We start from the raw sequence: 20484 nt of genomic DNA on the forward strand, positions 1-20484 counted from the left end.
GTCCAACCGTTAGCGAACCCATGGACTGCAGCCTACCAGGCTCCTCTGTTGATAGGATTTTCCAGGCAAGAGTACTGGAGTGATAATAGTACTGCCTTATATTTGTTTCAAGGTATACATCTTGCTAAGTGCTTTTACATATCTCCTCCCATTTTAAACAGTCCAGGTGACGTTATTCTCATTGTAAGAATGGGAAGCTTGAAGCTCTCTAGGACTCCTGACCATGCAGAGGGGAGCTGAGGCTGGCACTCAACCATCTAGTCTTAGTCCAAGCTAAGCCCACAGTATAAGGAAGGTACCTGCTGAAAGTCAGTGCCCTGAAAATGTTTGCACAGTCCTTAAGCAAGAATTAATTTTAGGTCACTTGCCTAAAAGCTGCTCTAGAAAGAAAATTCACTTGATGAAGGCTGTGTGTTTATTCTTTCTCTAGAGGCAGCATCCACAGGGTAAGAACAGATTTGTGTCTAGCAGAGAAACCCAAGGATGGCTCACAAGATGTCCTTCAGGAGGTAACCAGAGGCTGGAGTCTCTAATGGCCAGAGCAGCCCGTGTGGCTTCAGAATGGAAGAAGTTCTCCAGCTGAGACAGCTCACTGCAAGTGCAGAGGAGATGGTCCAGTTTGGAAATGCAGATACTGCGGAGAAAACCCTTTTAACATGTAGAAACTCCCTCAACTGGACAACAGGCCTGTTTATGTGGAATGAGACTAGCATATACTTTCCTTTAACGTTAACAGAGATATTTTCTTCTCAAAGAGAAAGAACCAAAAATAGTAAAGCAGGAATTACCCAGAGAGAAGGAAAAACCCAAATCATAGTTCCACTCTCTGAATTGGCACAGCTCAGTAAGGAGGGAGACGTTGACTTCATGCCAAGTTTCAGTGTCCCACCAAAATTTAAAGAGACCAGATAAAGGCAACCCAATCCAGGAGCTATGGCACCTGAGATGAAAATAAATAAGAAAGCTTTAAGTTCTAAGAAGAAAGGATTACAGTGTGTCAATTTTAAGATTGCTGATTACATTGAAAACAGTGATATTTTCATTGAGTGTCAAAAACACCTAGGGACAAAAACCTTTAAAGTATGAAATTATCTCCCAGGGGAATACAATGTGAACCATTTCCATTTCTACAGTGCACTTGTCCATGCAACTTCCTTCCAGAGTAGGATGGAAACAAATGCCCATTAGACCTCTTTGGGCTTGCTTCCAGCAGAGGAAAATGTTCTGGGTGAAATGGCACCCCAGTAAACCACACTGAACCTGGCTTTTATTTCACACTTAAGAATCATTTACTCAGAAGTGGAAAGTTGCTTTCCTTTCTTAGCACAAGCAACTGCCTTGGGAAGCCAAAAAGGAAATAACAGAGTGGTGAGCTGAAAGGGTCTCTAAGGTCTGGTCCTGATGCTGTCACTAACTGGGTCTTGTTGGACAAGTCACATAATCACCCACAACCTGTTTCCTTATTTATAAAAGAACAGAGTTAATAGTTCAAAGCGTTTTTTCTCCTCCAGTTGATCTAGGAAGCTTGGAAAGAACACAGATGCCTGGGACTGAATCAGAGTCTCTGGGAGTCTAAGTTTTTAAAGCTCTTCCAGTGGTTCAGATGAGGCTACTCCATAGGCCAGTATTTTAGGGTTGACTAAACAAGATGTTCAAGATTCCCTCCAGTTCTAAAATTCTCTGATGAGAAGGTAGTAGAAGAGGAGGTCAAGGAGAGGTGTGCTGTGCCACAGAGTAGCAGCATCTGCATCACTGAGAGCATGTTAGAACTGCAGGCTCTAGGGGGAGGAGCCCAAGATGGCCCAAGTAGAAGGACATGGAGCTCGCTTCTCCCCCTACAAACACATCAAAACGTAGGCTCTTGGGCCCTATCCCAGAAGCTTACTGAATTAGAATCTATATTTTAACAAGATCCCCAGTGATTCATAAATATATGAATGTTAGACAGCTCTGCTCTATTCTACATAATCAGGAGTGAACCCGCCTACCTATATGCCAGTGGCTCATTTTCCTGCCCAGTCTCTGTGGCCTGGCCAAGCAGGAACACAACACAAGAAAAACACGCAGCTTCAGGTGGTAACTCTTTCTGGGAGCCATGCTCCTCAAAGAATGTGATTTGGGGACATTGTCGTCTCACTGTAAGTCCCCTTTCAAACTTGTGGAAAATGCCTGTGAAGGCAAAAGTGAGGCCAGATTGGGAGAGAGAGCTAGTTGGGGGGTGGGGGTGGATATTATTCTTCCAGCTATCAACCAGGCAAAATTTTATAGATGAAATTTCTAGAGGTGAGGTTGAGAGTGTTGAGAAAGAAATTTTAACTTATGTTAGACTGCTAGTCCTTTATTAGGGCAGGGGGAAATAAAATCTGTTGCAGCTCACTTTCTCAGATGTTTGCTATTCTTACCCACATTTCTGCTCTTAGGGGAGGGTAAGTCTGATTTACAAAATTCAGATAAGGCATGTAAAAAGACAGAAAGCAGGAAGCGGATGAGGCTAGGCACAGGAGGCTGCAGTGGTGGCCCTGGGAGCTTCGGATCCGTGCTGCAGGGACAAAGGCGAGGTTGCCCTGAGCAGTTGGAGCCTGGGCGCACCCTGCCATGACTTAACAAGATGTCAGCACAAAGCAGGCATTCCAGCTCGTCACATCCACTCCAGCAACTCAAATTCACCACCTCAGACCCCTGCGACCTCATCAAAGATGAGTTTCAGCTGCTGCAGGCTCAGTACCATAGTCTTAAACTCGAATGTGACAAGCTGGCCAGCAAGAAGCCAGAGACGCAGCATCATTATGTGATGTACTATGAAATATCCTAGGGCCTCCCAGGTGGCTCGGTCAGTGGTGAAGAATCCTCCTGCCAATGTAGGAGATGTGGGTTCAGTCCCTGGGTTGGGAAGATCCCCTGGAGAAGGGAATGACTGCCCACTCCATTATTCTTGCCTGGAGAATCCCATGGACAGAGGAGCCTGGTGGGCTACAGTCCATGGGGTCGCAAAAGAGTCGAACAGGACTGAGGGACTAAGCACACAAAATATCCTGCAGCTTTAACATCAACATGCACAAGCAAGCTGAAATCTTCAAGGGACTGAATGGGATAAGTGCCAGGGCCCGCCCTTCCTTTCCCCAGAGTAGTAGCAGCAGTTCTTAGGAATCATCCTGTGGGCTAATAAGCAGGTCACAGTTCCTGAGCTGAACTCCATTATCTGATAGAAACTCCAAGCCCACCAGCTTCCCAGCTTCAGGCTCTCGCCCTGCCCTGACCCCACCACCTGGGGAAGCTACAGCCCCTTCACTGCTGGGACTCAGCACAGGCACTGGCCTCTTCTCACTGTCTGTGTTCCCTGGCTCACCTCTCCAAGGAAGACAATAATGGGCATGATAGTGGTACCCACCAGAAGGATGATGGCAGGCGAGGAGTCAGAGAGTGGGCAGCTGAGATGGGGAGGGGAGGAGGACAAAAGGGAGACAGACACAGAGAAAGAGCCAGGTTTATCATATGACAGGGTATGCTCAGGACTGGCTAAACTCTGCTAGTATTTACGGTAGCACCTGTTGGGGCCCTCGCCCTGCCAATGTGCCACCGCCTGACTTTGCTCCTATTCTTGACTCCTGGCCTCCCTCCTCTCCCCATGCAGCCTGAAAGGGTGAATACCTGCTCAGGCCACAGATAAGGCAAGCTGCAGCCTAGAAGTGCAAATGGGAGGCCAGGTTAGAAGGGAGTAAAACGTTTAGCAGGTCAACACCCGCTGAACTTTCTAGACTCATACACATGTAATTGACATCCTCCTGTGAGCCCCTCCTGGAACACCCCACCTCCCACCCTAGCACTGCATGCAACCACAATGTTAGTTGACCCTCCCGCACTGGAGTCCCCATGACTGCCCCTCCTCCACACTCATACTCCGCTACTTCCTGATGCCCACACCCACCTGGTTCTCTCCCCTCACCCAAGAAAGAAAGAGGGGTTGGGGACAGCATGTTTAGATCATGGAGCAGGGAGGGGCAGGTGATGACCCAGAATTCCCTTTCTCCCCTTCCCAAATGAAGTTGTTGTTGTTCAGTCGCTAAGTCATGTCCAACTCTTTGTAACCCTGTGGACTGTAGCCTGCCAGCCTCCTCTGTCCATGGGATTCTCCAGGCAAGAATTCTGGAGTGGGTCACTATGCCCTCCTCCGGGGGATCTTCCCAACCCAGGGATCAAACCCGAGTCTCTTGATTCTCCTGCATTGGCAGGCAGATTCTTTACCACTGCGCCACCTAGGAATAAAGATGAGGGTACTCCAAATAAATAAATGCAATAAAAATAAAAACCAGGAAAAAAAATTTTTTAATCTTCCCGGACCAAAAAAAAAGTCTTCCCAGACAGAAAAAAATCTTGCTATTTTTTTCTCAAGGAAAAGAAGCTCCTAGTTTTATTCTTTTATGGCAAACTACTGAAATAAAATTCTTAGAGAAACCTTAAGGCCCCTGGGTGTTGCACGGGTGAGTGTTTATTACAAGAAACAGATGATGTTCTTCCTGAAAATATTCCTACTTTGGAAATGTGCCATGCTTACTTTCTCTTCCACGCTAAAACTGAACTTTATATGAGAAATTTTTTGTAATTATTGTACATAGAAATTATTACAGGAACAATGTCTACAACTTGCCCAGTTTTATAAAAGAAAGAAATACCTGGCTAAGAAGGGCAGCACTTTTCATCTCAGTACCCATAAATTAAATCTAAATTTGGCAGTCTTGCAAATAGGCTTCCAGGTTGCCTGGCCCTAGAACTGAGGACGAGAAAAAAGTTCTCTGCAGGTCCACAAACCAACCTCTACCCTCCAAATCCACCACATATAACCCAGAGCACCTCCACTTACTTTCTTGCTTCCCAAGGACAGGTGAGCCAATTCAAAACACTAACATAAATTTCTCAGATCATTATATTTGGAGATTAAACAGACTGGAAAGTTTGGGAGGGAATCTGGTAGAAAGGAGGTTGGAGAGGAGAGGACAGAATAATGGACATGAGAGCATTAGGATGGCATTCTGCAGCAGACACCTTGAAGGCAGGGGTCAGGTGTGCACAACAGAAAGGCACCATGATTGTTTAGAGACCTGAGGGTCAAAGAACAGGGTTCATGTGAACCAGGAGAACAGAAAGGTCAGAGAGTATCCAGTCCACACGGCACTCTGCCTCAGTCTTTTGATGGCTGACACAAGCCCCTCCTCTGTATGTACATGGCAGATTGCTGATACTATCCTGGGCAACTTTTTCTAAGTGGCACTGAGCACTGTAAGGAATGGAGATGAGAAGAAAGACTCTTACTCAGGCCTTGATTTCCATGGGATCCAGACCTCAACCTTGGCTGCATTTTCTTTTCTCATTTCAAGGTTTATTTTTTTTTTTTTAATAAAGAAAAGTCTACGTTCTATACATGTGTGTTACACATATGTACATGTTTAAACATGAGTATTTACATCACAATGACTGGTGGATACCATGACTCTTCCTACCATCTCTCTCACATATACCCATCTCTCAAAAAAAGAATAACATATAAAAGATTTTGCAGTCTTTGATTTAATATTTCCTGAGTCAAGAATCTCTCTACCCATTGAGGCTGCCCACTTCACTACCTGGCAGCATTTTGAAAAGACAACAGTGTTCCCCTTATATTGAATGAATATATGTTTTCACGAAGCACTGCCTTTTTGACCCTCATTCTTTGTTCTGGCTCCGAAGAATCTAATTTTCATTCTATGACACAACCCTTTGGATATCTGAAGAAGGCAATCAACTCCTCTTAGAACTATCTGTCACTGTTCAGTGCATTAACCTATCCTTTGTCCACACGCCCAAATGAACTGATTAAATTGTATAAAATTTCTTTGGGCAGGCATTCTCCTGATAAATCCAACATGATAATGCTTGCTTACAACTCCTTACCTTCCCTTATGCTAACTTCCTTGATTAATTGTCATAATGTCTTAGCTTGAACTGCTACAACAGAAGTGTTATAGACCAGGTGGCTTAAACAATAAGGCGATACTAAAACCAAATGGATACAGAAGGTCCCCTTCCAGGTTGCAGACTGCCATCTTCTCATTGTATCTTCACAGGGCAGAAAGAGAGAGAGAGAGCTTTCTGGGATCTCTTTCATAAGGGCACTAGTCCCATGAATGAGGCCTACACCCTCACAACCTGGTTACCTCCCAAAGGCCCCACCTCCTTTTCCCATTACATTGGGAGTTAGAATTTCACTGTATGAATTCTAAGGGGACACAAATACTCAGTCCATGATGCCACCACAGTATTTACATGCTGCCTCCTTCTGGACTTGCTTCTACAACTCTACACTGAAGTAGAACCTCTTTTTTCTTTGTTTGTTTTTTATTTCCACAGCACTAAGTTTCATTAGGAATTTCATTAAGGTTCAATCTCCAGGGATGAGAGAGCCACTTAAAGGGAACAAAGCCTCCCCAGATCTCACGATGAACCACCAGCTCTATCTCTGTGGTGGGATTGCAGACTACTTCCAGTTGCCGATCAGTATAAGGATGCAGCTTTGGTTCTACACATGGGCAGATGAGTGGCAAAATTCTCCCCACACCCGAAACATGAATGTCATGAAGGCCGTGAGGATGCAGAGCTGCTTACATGTGAGATTCCAAGAAACAGGCCTGGAGGACGCGTCCACACATTTCCTAATATACACACCCAGGTCCCAGAGCCTTGGTTCATCCCAGATCAACATCAGGTCTGGGTGGTCCCAGTCACACCATGGATCCTTCTCCTGCTGTGAACTGTTAGGGAACTTCGAGTAGTTGTCATATCCCATGCCATCATCCAGCCAGGGCTCCTCATCTTCCACCTGCATATTATACTTCTTGGCTGTGGCTACTTGTTCTTCTAGGGTCTTGGGATGGGGCCCTGAGAGCATGTCCTTCATGATGTAGGAGCTGTCCCTGTTCCCAAAGACACCATATTTCACCCTGCCCTCTATAGCCCACAGTCTCGAAGGACCATCCCCTGGCCACTGCCATCTTCATTTTCTTCCCTGGAAACTCCTTATAGACAACAATCCTAACCAAATATCTACTTAAAATCTTATGGTTCTAATTCAAGTTTGTGATTTTTTTCCTGACAAACAGATGAACATGATTATCAGTGCTCTCTTTCCTCTAATGAATTAGATGGAACATTGATCACATTATTTTTAAGACTAATGAGTCTAAACCTTGTAAGTACATTAGAATTACTTGGAGAGCTTTTAAAAATCATGATGCCCAGGCCATATTTCAGACCATTTAAATCAGAATCTCTGGGATGGGAGTCAAGCATCAGTATTTTCAAGTACTCCCCAGATAATTCCAATATGTATCCAAGGTTGAAAACCACCCAGGAGGGGGAAAAAAATGGAGGAAGAGCTCTATGAGAAAGGCCACTCAATGAGAAATGTGAGGTTTTGGCTGAACGATTTGATGGCTGCTTGAATGAATGGTTGGGTGAGGGGAGGGAAGGCATGGTTCTTAATGTGATTTAGGATTTACACCTAAGTTGGAAAGGATGTGAAATTCCCATTTTCAGAGCACAGGGGAAGAACATGGCTGTAGAGATCTATACTTGTTCTTCACTTGGGCCTGCTCAGAACCTTCCCTGGATGGGAAGATATCTCTCTCTCTGCCTCATTTCCCCTCCACTGACACTTTAGGTCCTTCTGCTGACCTCTCCACCTGTTGGCTCGAGGTGACTTCCACAGCTGCCCTGCTGCCTCCCTGGAAATGGCAGTCCATGTGCTGTGTGGCTCTCAGGGTGGCAGGCAGTAGGAAGACAGGAGGGAAATTTCTGCCAGTGCCTTGGTGATTATCTGGCTCATGCACTACAAGGGCAACTCATTTACCTATGACATCTGAAAGTCCCTATATTTTTAGCTGGCACTCAACTCCTTACAGGAAGCCTCTGTTGATCTACTTCCCAATTTATGTAACACTTATGCTTTGCACAAAGCAAGAAGGAAGGTCAAGAGATGCATGTTGAATAAATAAATTTGACCCCTCTTGTTTTTTTATAGCACTCATAACATTTACATCTGCAAACCTGGCTAGACTGAAAACTTTGGGTGTAGTTTCTTTCCAGTAGATTCCAGCATCTATCAGGGGGCTCTCAATAAATATTTGCTAACTACGCTTGGCTGGATGAAGCACAGCTGGAATCAAGATTGCCAGGAGAAATTTCAATAACCTCAGATATGCAGATGACACCACCCTTATGGCAGAAAGTGAAGAAGAACTAAAGAGCCTCTTGATGAAAGTGAAAGAGGAGAGTGGAAAAGTTGGCTTAAAGCTCAACATTTAGAAAACTAAGATCATGGCATCCAGTCCCATCACTTCATGGCAGATAAATGGGGAAACAGTGGAAACAGTGGCTGACTTTATTTTTCTGGGCTCCAAAATCACTGCAGATGGTGACTGCAGCCATGAAATTAAAAGACGCTTGCTCCTTGAAAGAAAAACTATGACAAACCTAGACAGTATACTAAAAAGCAGAGACATCACTTTACTAACAAAGGTCCGTATTGTCAAAGCTATGGTATTCTTGGGTTTCCCTGGTGGCTCAGTAAAGAATCCTCCTACAATATAGGAGACTTGGGTTCGATCCCTGGATTGGGAAGATCCCCTGGAGGAGGGCATGGCAAACCACTCCAGTATTCTTCCCGGGAGAATCCCCATGGACAGAGGAGCCTGGCAGGCTATAGTCCATGGGGTTGCAAAAAAGTCAGACATGACTGAGCAACTAAGCACAAGCACAAGTATGGATGTGAGAGTTCGACCGTAAAGGAGGTTGAGTGCTGAAGAATTGATGCTTTCGAACTGTGGTGCTAGAGAAGACTCTTGAGAGTCCCTTGGACAGCAAGGAGATCAAACTAGTCCATCTAGAAGGACTGATGCTAAAGCTGAAGCTTCAATACTTTGGCCACCTGATGAGTAGAGCCAACTCATTGGAAAAGACCCTGATGCTGGGAAAGACCGAAGGCAGGAGGAGAAGGGGGTGATGGATGATGAATGATTGGATGGCATCATCAACTCAATGGACAAGAGTTTGAGCAAACTCTGGGAGATAGTGAAGGACAGGGAAGTCTGGTGTGCCGCATTCTGTGGGGTCACAAAGTGTCACACACGACTGAGTGACTGAACAACAAGAATATCTAGATTCTTTCTAGATTTGAAATTCTAATGGTCTTTATTTATCTGAGTTGTGCCAATGCTGTATAAAGGCTTTAACAATCAATAAAATATATTTTATAAAAAATATTACTGAGATATGTTTCCCTATCCAGAAGAAATTTTGAGACTTCTATGACTCATACAGAAAACTTATGCGTGTTAGTCACTCAGTAATATCCGACTTTTTGCAATCCCATGGACTATAGCCTGCCAGGCTCCTCTGTCCATGGAATTCTCCAGGCAAGAATACTGGGGTGGGTAATCATTCCCTTCTCCAGGGAATCTCCCTGACCCAGGGATCAAACCTGCATCTCTTGCATTGCAGATGGATTCTTTACCACCTAAGCCACCAGGGAAGAGCACCCAACATTACCAAGGTACAGTATGCCTAGGATGTAGAAGCACTGGAAATGCCAGAGGCAGCCAGGAGCCAACCAGACAGAGGAAACCAACACGCAAAAAGACAATGATACTCAGGGCAAAAAGCTTTCCCAGAGCTATGAGTGTGGGAGCACATGAGATAGGCATTTAAACTAGTCTTGGGAATGAGGTGAGTTGGAAAGATTGGTCTTAGGCATCAGCTCCCAAAATGGGTCTTACACAGTGAGCAAGCTGCAGACTTATGGAGAAGGGATGCCTTTATAGGGAAGAGAGCAACATATGCAAAGATAAAAGGGCACTAGAAAGCATGATGAGCCTTAGGACCTATTCATGTCTCCTGAAACTGCAAGAGATGGACAGCTAGGAGCCAGACAAGAAAGAAACAGGTTTTACACATCATCATGAGAAGCCTGGATCTTATTCCTATGTCTGTAAACCATCAAAGAAGTACCCTAACAAGATCTGCACTTGAGAAAAAAAATCCCTGCAGGAGACTCCCACTTCCACTAAGATAGTTAACTGAGATAGCCAGAAAAAAAGTCCAGATACAAAAACACTAAATGGGTTAAAGTTTTAAAATAAGCTTAGAAGTATAGTCAAAAATCACAAAAGGCTATGTGAAATCTCTAGATACCAAATGCAAAAAGGGAACTGAAAATTCGAGTGGTGAGAAATTCTCTGTGAAATTCCCTGTGAAAGGGAAATTCTATTTTATTTCAGGGACTCAAGGGTAACTGACCTCAGGTGAGGCATGGGCCTGGGAGGAGCAGGGAGTTGGCGTGAATCCTCTTTAAAGAGATTTCCCCTTTAGTGACCTCATCCTTTCTCACAGAGTCACCAGCACTCCACTTCACAAGTGCTTCACTTTCTGCTTATGTCAACAATTTTTTTTTATCCTTACTGGGTCAGCCACTATCAGCACAACTAATACGCCGTTATCTCGAGCATCTTTAAAAATCCTTTCATTGAGAATACATTTGAATCAGTTCTAATGAGGTGGATGAAACTGGAGCCTATTATACAGAGTGAAGTAAGCCAGAAAGAAAAACACCAATACAGTATACTAACACATATATATGGTATTTAGTCAATTGGTAAAGATAATCCTGTATGCAAGACATCAAAAGAGACACAGATAAATAGAACAGTATTATGGACTCTATGGGAGAGGGCGAGGGCGGGATGATATGGGAGAATGGCATGGAAGCATGTAAATTATCATATGTGAAATGAATCGCCAGTCCAGGTTCAACGCATGATACAGGGTGCTTGGGGCTGGTGCACCGGGATGACCTGGAGGGATGGGATGGGGAAGGAGGTGGAAGGGGGGTTCTGGAAGGGGAAAACATGTACACCCATGGTGGATTCATGTCAATGTATGGCAAAACAAATACAATATTGTAAAGTTAAAAAATAGAAAATAAACTAATTAAAAAAAAAATCCTTTCATTGACCTCAGTTCCCTGGCCAGCTACTGCCCCATTTCCCAGTTTCTCTTTGCAACACATCTCCTCAATAAAGTTGCTCTAGTTAGCACTACTGAAAAATCCCGGGTACGAAAACTTGAAATGGTTTTCGTATTATCTCTTAAACACACACCAACCAGGCTTCATCCAAACCCTTCACTAAAATTGCTCTTGTTAAAGTCACTGTGAGTTTCATCTTGCTAAATCCATGACCCTTAGTTTACACAACCAGGCAGCATCCCTGACATAGTCAATTATTCCTTTTCTCAGATACAGTGTCTTCACTTGGTTTCAAGAACACCACATTCTCTTGGCTACTTTGCTAGCCACTCCTTCTTGGTCTCTGCTGCTAATCTTCTCTTCTTCACTCAATGCTGGAGAGCCCCCAGAGCTCAGTTCCCTTCTCATTTCTATCTGCACTCACAACCTTGAGCACCTCCCCCAGTCTCAAGACCTTAAATATCAAGTGTTACTCACGGTCCTCCAAGAAGCAGATACCAAGATGGGATTATATGTGCAAGAGATTCATATGTTGTTGTGAAGCATAAGGGAAGCAGAAGTAGGCTGAAAGAGGCTTCTGATTATGATGATACCTGTGAAAAGAGAGGAGGAAGGAAGGAGGTTTGGGTAGGAAGAGTCTCAAACTGCAGCTCAGTTCCCAAAAAGTTTGACTACGTTGATGGGAAGTCCTTGAGCCAAAGTTTCCCATTAGAGTTTTCCCATGACTTTCAAGAATGGGCCAGCACTAGCAACCAGCTGTGCTCCTCTGGAAGAACCCAGAGGACACAAGGCTTCGGTGTGAACATAGCGGTGGGTACAGAGGGGTTGTCAGGCAGCTATACTCCCCCCAGCAGAAGATCTGAGTGGTCCATTCCCACGGTGGCCACAGTCCACCCCTTAACCTGCATAGATCTATTTTTCAAGGTAAGTTTGGGCCACAGTTCCCATGGCCCCTAATCTTAAGGGAAAGCTTAGAGGAGGGGGATTGATGGAGTAGTTACCAGGGCATAACTCCCTCCTCCACAATTAGTCTAAATTTCCCTCACCCTCAGCTATCACCTTAGCAGGTCTAGGTGGCTTCCCTGGTGGTGTGACCCAAACCTTCATTCCTGAGGCATCTTCTCAGGTTGGGCATGTGTCCATTCACAGTTACAAGCAGCCAGAGGCCACCCAGAGGCCCCCTAGCGGGTCATCTAGCTCCATGTGTGTTCCTCCTGCCCCCCTGTATAACAGCAGCTCTACTTCCTGCTGAGACAGAGGCACCTCTTCTTGCCTACTTGACCCTGGACACAAGAAATACAAAGGGCTTTAGTCCCTGGGTAAAGATGAGCCTCTTTGAAGGACCAGGATCTCTAACTCTGCCAATTCGAGAGTTGCAGGGTCAGGAAGGACAATACCTCCCAGTGGATCATCAGGAGTGATGGAAAGTGGGCGGGGGGGTGGGGGGGTATCACTCATGCTTCCACTCCTCCGTTCTCCAATCCATACATTATTTCACTTGGGGACCCAGTGCCATACAGAAGTCTCTGACACATGTTGCATCCTAAAAGATAATGCCCCAGTCTCTCATAGTATTGTGTCTGAGCTGGGCTGGGGCTTCAGCTGTGCCTTTGGAAGACAGTTTCAGAACTCTCTGAGACCTGCTTCTTCTGGGGCATATGGCTTGTGAGGCAACCAATGGTTCCCATGGGCATGAGTTCACTCCCACCTGTTCTTTACTGTGATATGAGTACCCTGTGCTGTGTGGGATCCTATGCCTGTGGACTGAACATTCTATAAGCCCCCAAATAAGGGTGCTGGCTAAGGCTTGCTCTGTGGGCAGGAAAGGGAAAAAGCATGCCCAAAACAAGCATCTATCCCTGTGAAAACCAATTGCTGATCCAGGATGAAGGCAGCCTAATGTAACTGACTTGCCACCAGGTGGCTGATAAATCTTTTCAGGGAATAGTACCATATCCAGGTGCTGAGCACTGGTCTCTATTGCTAACAAGTCAGACATTCAGAGGCCACAGTTGCTAAATAAGGTCAGTAGCCCTCATCTCGGTCACTGCAGCCACTCCAGTCGTGTGCCCATAAGACCAGCTCTGGGGTGGCTGATGATGAAGGCTGCCTACAACTGCTGATTGACAACTGGCTGAGTCAGTCTGTCTACTTGGTTGTTCAGAGTCTCTCCCATGAGGGATCCTTTCTGGTGGGCATTACAAGAGACACAAAGATCATTACACTTCATGCTCACTCCCAACAGTCCATCCATTCATCTCTACACCAGATTTCCTTGTGTCTGATTCCCAGTACATTTCCTGTCCAGACAGCCAAGCCATTGGCCACTTCCCAGGAATCTATGTGCATCCTCACCTCAGGCCACTTCAGCACAAAGTAGATGACCAGGTGCACCTCTCACATTCCATCCATTGGGAAGATTTGCACCCTCTGAAGTCTTTCAAGGTCACTGACAAATGTGGCTATAATTTTCAGCTTACGTGATATTCCCAGCCAATTCATTTGTAAACAAACCTGGGATTACGCCCACCATTGCATGGTCACAAGGATCTCTCCACATGGCCACAGTATGAGCTGGGGAAGGAGCACCCGTGCACCTGTCGGGGTGACATGGAGCTCTGGACTATCTGCTCACACAGTTGATTCATGCTCTCTGGTTCTTCCTGGTCTCAGTCCCAGATGTACCATCGCCCTCTCACTAGGTGCTGCTGCTGGGCACCTCTGACTTTAAGACTTCATGGATGTGATGACAGGAATCTTAGTCACTTTTGTTCACTGATTTATTTATAGTGTTTAGAAAATGCCTGGTATATACTAAGAGCACAATAAATATTTATTAAGGAAATAATAAAAAAGAATGTAATAGCAAAGAAAGAAAAAAATTTATAAAGAATTTTTTCAAAATTTAGTTCCTTGAAAAGACTATTAAAGTCAATATAACTTTAGTAAGATTTATTAAGTTAAAAAAGGGAGACAGTAAAATAAATAATATTAGGAATCAAAAATAAGACAGAGGTACAGACATGGTAGTTTTAAAATTAATCAACCACTTCTCATCTTTACTCTTCCAAACCACCTTTCCTGAACTGTTACTTATTTTCCCTGTGTCCAGCCTGCCCCCACTCCCAGTTTATTTTCTACACACTACCAGAATTATCTGGTTTTTTAACTTTTTACTTTAAACTAATTTTAGACTTACAGAAAAGTTGAAAAAAAATAGAAGAGTTCTTCCACTAAACTTCTCATGTTACATAAGCATAGTACAATTATCAAAACTAAGAAATTAACACTGGTACAATACTATTAACTAAACTGCAAACCTTATTCAAATCTCACCTATTTATCCACTAGTGGTCTTTTTCTGTTCCAGAATCTTATCCAGGTACCAAATTACATTTAGTTGCTATTTTTCCTCAGTCTCCTCCAATCTGTGACATTTCCTTAGTCTTTACATGTTTTTTATGATCTATACACTTTTGAAGAATTACTGAGCAGTTAAAGAAGTAAAGTATATCACATTCAGAGACAGAAAGACATTAAAAATTTTTTATGTTTGTAAATGTGAAAGCTTGGATTTGGTAACAATTCCTATAAAAACTAGTCAAAGCAGACTCAAGAAAAAGCCTGAATAGGCCTAGAGCTTTTCAAGAAACTAAAATCTATCTTCCAAAAAAAAAGGAAAGAAATAAACATTAGGTCTAGTCAGTCTTATAGGTGAGTTCCAGCAAAACATTAAGAAACACATAATCTCAAGCTTTTATAAACTGTTCCAATGAGTCAAAAAAAGGGGGTCAACTCACCCATCTCTTGTTATGAGGCAAGTAAATGCTTGATACTAAACCTAGACAAGAGCAATAGGAGAAAATAAAAATCTAGACCAGCCTCCAAGTGAATAGAGATTTGTGTGAGTCCAAAAATATGATCATCTCAAATATATAGAAAAAACATTTGATAAAAGCTGTATAGCCTTCTAAGAAAATCCCTTAGCAGGCTAGAAATACATGGGAATTTTCTTAATTTAATAAGAGTATCCACCAAAAATCTACAGCAAACATTATATTTAATGATGAATCATTAGAAATATTTCCTTTCAAAAAGGAAGTTGACCAGATGCTTGCTATCACTATTTTCATTTAACATTTTACTGGCAGTCCAATGGAAAGATGAAAAGGCATGCTGATTGGAAGGAAAGAAATAGAACTATCATTACACACAGATGGTATCACTCTTGTGCAAGAATTCAAGAGACTCAATGAATAAACTATTTGAAATAAGAAAGTGGGCTAATTTTAGAAAATAAGAAACAGATCTGGTCTGGTGGTTGAGTAAGAGAAAGAAGAAATAAAGATGACATCTGGTGTTCCAGCTTAGGAAAATATGTAATGTGGTACCATTTACTTAGATTACTAATTCTATAGGAAAGTGAGCCTTGAGTTAGGGCAGAGCCATACTATGCGGGAAGCTTCCAGGAGAAATTGCCTATTATCCCAAAATATCACCAGAAATACAAGGAGTAGGAGGAAACTATGGTCAGAATCTCAATGGAAGAGATCACTACATGTAGTTGTACAGAATATTCAGATAAGCCACTTGAGACTCCTCTCCCTGTGATGAAACATTCTAATAAAGATGGCAACTCACTGGACTGACTCCTAAGGAGGAAGGTTCTGATTAGCCACATGGCTTTTGCTTTTCTTAATGAGATATCCAAGTTTGGGACCAAGCAGATTTGGCCAGGGAAATAGAAGCTGGAGCTCTGAAACACTAACGATTTTTTTCTATCCTGCCTTTCAAAAGCTCTCAGCCTCTATTCTACATAAAGGTTGAGGAGGTTAACTAGATTTATTGTGGTGGTCATTTTGCAATATATATGAATCATTAGGCTGTACACCTGAAACTAATATGTTATAAATTATACAATCAATCAGTCAATATTGAAAGGGTGACATGAAGGCTCACCACTAGCTAAGAGGCTCATGTGCCTCAGTCTCAGGCTGGGTGGCAAAAGTCAGTGAGTTCAGCTCAGTATTGATGAGTGAAATGTGAAGACTTCAAGTAGTTGGTTGGATATGTGTGTCTGGAGCCTGGAAATGCATATTTGAGAGTTATCAGTATATGAAAGAGACTTGAAACCATGGGCATGGATGGATGGATCATGTAGAAAGGATATAGAGAGCAAAATGAGAAGAGACACACTCGAAGAATGGAATGCTGAAGAAGAGATACTGAAAATGTGTAGCTAGAGAAGTAGGAAGAAAACTATGGCAGTATTTTTTTTTAATTGGAGCATAGCTGATTGACAAGGTTGTGTGAGTTTCAGGTATGCAGTAAAGTGATTCAGCTATTTACAAATATATGTATATTCTTTTTCAGATTCTTTTCCATTTAGGTTATTAGAGGATGTTGAATACAGTTCCCTGTGATATATCGTAGGTCCCTATTATTTATCTATTTTATATATAATTGTGTGTATGTGTTAATCCCCACTGCCCCCACCATTCTTTCCCCTTTAATAACCATTAGTTTGTTTTCTATGTCTGAATCTATTTCTGTTTTGTAAATACATTCACTTGTATCATTTCTTTTAGATTCCACATATAAGTGATACCATATGATATTTGTCTTTGTCTGACTTACTTAGTATGATCATCTCTAGGTCCATCACAGCAGTATCTCAAAAGGATCCAGGACAAGAGGGAACATTAATGAGAAAATGTGCATCAGTGACAAATACTTACAGAGTAAAAAGAGCTCACTGTCACAGCCACACAGGCAAATCAATCAAATTCAATTTACTCTTGTTGAATATGGTGATTTTAAAGCAGCAAGAGTTTACTTTGATGGCTGCATTTCTTAATTCATTTGTTCACTCATATTTAACAAAGACCCACAATGTGCAAGATCTGTTCTATTATCTCTCTTTCCTTCTCTCATATTCAGCCAAATTTAAGCTCTCTCAGTTATTTTCTGAGTTTCTGAGAACAGGCATGGAATATATAAACTTTTCTTTTTTACTTGATTAATTTCTAAACAATTGACTTTGACTCAGCACTTCATTCTTACATGTGTTAAAGTCAAATAGCTTTTCTGAGGTTTAACCTCCAGTTTTCTACATATTTCCCCAGTGTTTTGTATTCATTAAAAACAAATGAAGAATTCATGTGCTCATTCTTTTGCTTTTCCCATGTCATCATATTTCAAAATCACCTAAATGAACTCTGTTCAGTATTCCCTTGAGATTGTCTATATTCCTTATAAAGATATTTCCACTGAATCTAATGTAATGCTTTCCTCATTGTCTTAGGATACATGGCCCCATATTAATGTATTCATGACCACCTACTACTCAACACCCACCAGTTATCCCTTTGCAATCAAAGAACTGAAAATAAATAAGGTAAATTATATAATTACAATACAAAGCAAAATATGCCAGAAGAATGAACAAAAGATTATAAGCTTTCACTGGAGGAGAAATAAGCTTTGCCTTGAGTGACCTGGGAGAGCTTCAGAGAGAAGGTGGCATTTAAGTGGGTCTTGAAGTAGATGGATTTCAATAAATGAAGTTAAGAAGGGAACCTTCCAGGGAAGGACAATGATGTGAGCAAAAAGCAGGCAAGCACAAAGAAAGTTCAAGAAATGATGTATAGGTACACCTGATGGAAGAAAATATATCAGAGATAAGAGGGGAGAGATAAAAATGCTGACAGCTAATGCAGCACTTATTACAAGCCAGGCAGCCTGCAAAGTGCTTTGTTTCTCATGCCACTGAATTCTCACACCACCCAAAAGGGCAGCTACCAATCCCACTTCTGTTTATCAGACAAGGAAACCAAGATTCAGCAAGATACAGTGACTTGTCCAACACTGCACAAATAGGAAGTGGATGAGCTAGGATGTGAACCCAGGAAGTCTAATTCCAGAGCTGCACCCTGCCCAACACTGCTGGAGAAGGCACAGGGACTTTGGAAGAAGAGGGCAGAGGTCCAGAAGAACACTAGGTCATGGATATAAAGGAAAGAGTTTCAAGAAGGCAAGGGTTGTTTATAATTAAAATCTCTCAAACAATTCATAACTCCAGATGGAGAAAAAAATTTTGAGGGGCTGATTAGTTGGCCGCTGGAGACTTCATGTTCAGCTGCTGCTGCTGCTGCTGCTGCTAAGTCGCTTCAGTCGTGTCCGACTCTGTGCGACCCCATAGACGGTCAAAGGAGTCAAAACACAGAGAAGTAAAGAGGGAGCAGATAGTAGAATTGGGAGGCAGTGACCATGAGCTAATTTTTCTAGGGTTTTCGTACGCAAGTTAAGGAGTGAGAGGACAGTAGCTGGAAAAGGGTGATCAGTCTGTGATTTTTGTTTTCTCAGGCTAATTAGTGTGAAGGAAAGCTAGTGGAAAGTGTTAGAGAGAGAGAAGACAACTGATGTGTCAACTTCCTTTTGGAGAATGGGGGAGATGAAGAGATCAAGGACATAGGAGAAGGCTCAGAGAGCCACACAGAGGAGGAAAGAAAACTTTTTCTCTGGGACAAGAGGAAATGAAGACAGGAAGTGAGGCAACGAGTAGAGGTTGAGCAAACCTACTTCTGATGACTTCAATCACCCACGTGAAGTAGGAGGCAGCTCCAGTGCTGAGAGAGGTAGGCTGGGCTGAAGGCAGAGCTTAAGAACTGTGGTCACAATTGGAAACAGTCAATGCAAAGACAACAAAAGTTATGTGGGGGCTGGCCTGGCATAATTAACTGAAGAGGCTGCCATTTCTCTTTATTCTGCTGTGATGCTTGATCAGGTAAGAGCTCACCTGTAACAACTCACCTCCTTTGTTCTCCTTTCCCGAAACACACAGCCCCGCCACTCCAGCCATCTACATCCTGCTTCTTCCTGCTCTCGTTCTAACTCCTTCACTCATTCCTCTATTGGTCTCACTCCATAGACTTCGGTTTGGTATTGCTTTGCTAGCCAGCTCTGACTTCTAGCTACCATACTCCATGACAATTACTCCCTTGAGATCCCTGCTTTGTAGCTCATCACCTTGTCTATCCAGCATGAGACCTGGAATCTCTAATGGCATATGCTCAAGAGGGTAGCTCTGCTGAAGAATGCAAACTGCGGTGCTGGCTTGATTTAGAGAGCCTCTGTACCAGATGATCTTAGGTTTCCCTCCAGATCCACTCTCCATACCTTTCTACCTGTTCCAGCCCCTAGAAGGGGTCCTGTCTACTATCTAGAGGTCACTCCATGGATAGTAAACAGGATCCCTTGTCCACTGATTTCCAGCTGGGTTAGGCCAATGGAAAGGAATGGCTGGAGTTTAGGGGTAAGTAGGAAAGAGTATGTGTGTGTGTTAGTCACTCAGTCATGTCCAACTCTGCAACCCGATGGACTCCTCCAGGCAAGAATACTGGATTGGGTTGCCATTCCCTTCTCCAGGGGATCTTCCTGACCCAGGGATTAAACCCAGGTCTCTCACACTGAGGGCAGATTCTTTACCATGTGAGCTACCTTGGAAGCCCTTACGTAGGAACGAGAAGGCAGGATATTTATTCCTTCAGCTCCCTCCGTGTGACTACAGGCTGGCAGCGGCTGGATCCCTCCACGAAAGACCACAGCTTCTCTCCGGCAGCTTCTCCTACAGCTCCAACTACAACCACAACCCCAGGTCCACTCTTGTAAATTCCAGTAACCACTCCTTGCCTTTTCAAGATGAAGAAATATACTATTAGTATGTGCTTCAACACCCCAGGTACTTTCCCCCAGTGAGTCCGTAATCAGTCCATTACTCTCTTCAATTCTCCCACTTAAGGATGGTATCTCTTTCTTGCCAGAACCTAACTGATACAGTTCCAACCTTGAATGGGTCCAATTAGCATAACCTGAAGACACATGCAGCAGCCACTGTGAATCCAGGAGGAATACTAGGGATAACTTAGATGATGGGGAAGCATGACCTGGATGTCCCACTGGTATCCTCAAATTTAATGTATCTAAAATCAAATCCATTATTACCATCCCTTCATCTAAATTTGTTCCTCCTTCAGACTTCTCTGCTTTTTTCCCATTCATTTTTTCATTTATTCAAATACTTTCCATTTATAGAATGCTTTCCATATGCTAAGCACTAGGAGTTCAAAGGGAGAAGGCAATGGCACCCCACTCCAGTACTCTTGCCTGAAAAATCCCATGGACAGAGGAGCCTGGTAGGCTGCAGTCCATGGGGTCGCACAGAGTCGGACACGACTGAAGCGACTTGGCAGAAGCAGCAGGAGTTCAAAGATGCCCGGAACAACATTCCATCTCTCTAGGGGCTCATCTTTACAGGGGAGACCCACCCCACAGATGTTGGGTTGGCCATAAATGATATGATACATGCCTTTTTTATAATAGTAGGAACTATGCTATGCTATGCTAAGTCGCTTCAGTCGTGTCCGACTCTG

At 43.3% G+C, this 20484-nt stretch overlaps 1 long non-coding RNA gene and 1 pseudogene across 1 annotated transcript in view; one reads left to right on the forward strand and one right to left on the reverse strand.

Annotated features, from left to right (window-relative positions):
* LOC145512819 (uncharacterized) overlaps window positions 1-20484 on the reverse strand; it is a 177793-nt gene that overhangs the window by 140755 nt on the left and 16554 nt on the right. Inside the window, exon 2 of the long non-coding RNA XR_014058828.1 lies at window positions 11531-11646. This is a non-coding gene — a long non-coding RNA (uncharacterized LOC145512819). The remainder of the gene's footprint in view (window positions 1-11530; window positions 11647-20484) is intronic.
* LOC145512443 (TLE family member 5 pseudogene) lies at window positions 2609-3496 on the forward strand (annotated as a pseudogene).

Source organism: Giraffa tippelskirchi, chromosome 7, assembly GCF_054371585.1.
Source record: "Giraffa tippelskirchi isolate mGirTip1 chromosome 7, T2T-mGirTip1v1.2.pri, whole genome shotgun sequence".
Classification (NCBI taxonomy): Eukaryota; Metazoa; Chordata; class Mammalia; order Artiodactyla; family Giraffidae; genus Giraffa; species Giraffa tippelskirchi.